This window comes from Orycteropus afer, unplaced genomic scaffold (assembly GCF_000298275.1).
Source record: "Orycteropus afer afer isolate SDZICR_OR568_19922 unplaced genomic scaffold, OryAfe1.0 scaffold00007, whole genome shotgun sequence".
Classification (NCBI taxonomy): domain Eukaryota; kingdom Metazoa; phylum Chordata; class Mammalia; order Tubulidentata; family Orycteropodidae; genus Orycteropus; species Orycteropus afer.
The window spans coordinates 12,976,956-12,979,059 of NW_006921594.1; positions in this window are offsets into that span (position 1 = coordinate 12,976,956).

Consider the following 2,104-nt stretch of genomic DNA (forward strand, 5'->3'; position numbering starts at 1 on the left):
CAAAAAGAACCCTCACAAGACACCCAGGTTTGCCTCAAGCAGGTTTTATCTCATTTCTTTCCAAACAGTCCAGGTTGTCAGGTTGTTGCATTGCCGTTTCTGACCTGGGCCAGTGCTGTGGTAGACATTTCCTCTCATGGTACTGCCAGGATGTTGTCCTACTTCACTGGTCTTCTGAGAGGTGGCTGTGTGACTGCTCTGCACACTGGTCATGTGGTGGGCTTGGACACAGTGCCAATGTGGCTTTTAGGGAACTGACAATGGGGCTGCCCAGACAGGGCATGGAGAAGGTTTACTCAGGGAGACTCCCAGGTTTAGGGAGGCTTTGAATTTAGAATTATGAAACGGTAGTTGTGGAAGGACCCTTACACAGAGACAAGCCCCACCTCTTCTTTGTCCAAATGAGAACCAAGAAGCTCAGCAAGGCTGATTGGCTTGCTTGGGAGTAGAATTGAAGGACTTCTGATCTCCAGGACAACTTTCTTTCCCCAACCCTGTACTGCCTGTAAGGAGCCCTGGTGGTGCAGTAACTAAGGCATTTGACTACTAACCAAAAGGTTGGTGGTTCAAACCCACCAGCCGCTCTGTAGAAGGGAGATGGGGCAATGTACTTTTGTGAAGATTTCCCATCTCAGAAACCCAATAGGGGTCACTATGACTCAGAATTGACTCGAAGGCAGTGAGTTTGGTGTTTTTTGGACACTGTCTCTATCATTTTCTTGATGGAAAGGGTTTCAATTCCCAGGTTATTGCCTTCTGTGCAATGTTTGGAATACATAGAATCAAGTATTTATACCACATATGTGACTAAGGAGTTTATGGTCCTTGTAATGAAATTAAGGGTTTTATTTTTAAAGCAAATGGAAGAAAAATATGAGTCCATAGGTAATAGGAGTTAATTATTTCTTTTTTTCAGTTAGTTTGTGTATATGGTGTTTGTCTAACTTTCACCTAAGTTATTCTAGACTGTGCTTGTTCTGATTTCAAGTAAACCGTGATAACATACCAAGGTCACCTGCATTTATTTAACTTGGATGGAAGTACTATATATAACATAAACTCTAAATTTTGACCTTGAATCACATATTCTCCTAAATCGTATTTATTACACAGATGATTCCCAAATCTACTTCTTAAAACTTCTCTTCTCACTTGACCCCTAAATACTCCCTGTCCACACAGAGACAAATACTTTTTGTCCACATCACACCCACAATGTCTGTCCTGGTTCATACTGTTTTATCATAGTGATACCGCTTCGGAAACCCAAGGAGGGGTTGCTATGAGTCGGATGCAACTTGATGGCAGTGAGTTTGGTTTTGGTAGATCCCTACACTATTTCAAAACCAGAGGAAATGAAGCCTCTGAAATGAAGGCTGCTTATCTCCTACTATCTTGTACAAACAGCACCAAGAGAGATTAGTAATGAGTCTGTCTCAATAATCTCAGATCAAGCAGGAACCATTGGCATGGAAAAATCAAAGAAAGCAGACAATTAAAAATGAAAGTTAGCATTTACCTCCAGACTGAACTGTAGGAAATATGTACAGAAAGTGGCCTTCTTAACTTAAATTTTATTAAAGTCACAAAGATGAATCTCAAAAGCATTATGCTATGTAAAGAAGCCAGGCATAAAAGAACACATACTACATGATTCCATTTACATGAAATTCTTCAAAAGGCAACACTATAGTGACAGAAAACATTTCAACAGCTCTTAGGGATAAGAGGAGGTGGGAGGGAATTGACTGCAAAGGAGCATAAAAGAACTTTTTGGAGCGATGGAATAGTTCTGTGTCTTGATGAAGATGGCAGATACATAGGTGGTTACATTTATTAGTACTTATCAAATTGTACACTTTAAATCAATGAGTTTTATTATATGTAGATTACACTTCAATAAAGCTAATAAAAAAGTAAATAGGCAGAGTTCCGGCAAGATGGCGGACTAGGCAGAAGGATTGCACAGACCCTCTTCAACAAAGAAAAGGGAAACCAATTAACACAGACACAGAAGATAATCGTGGACCCCTGAGCCTTGAAGGGAAGGATACAGAATTGGACTAAACCCCAATTAGCAGAAGAATTTGCGTGAAAATACCAA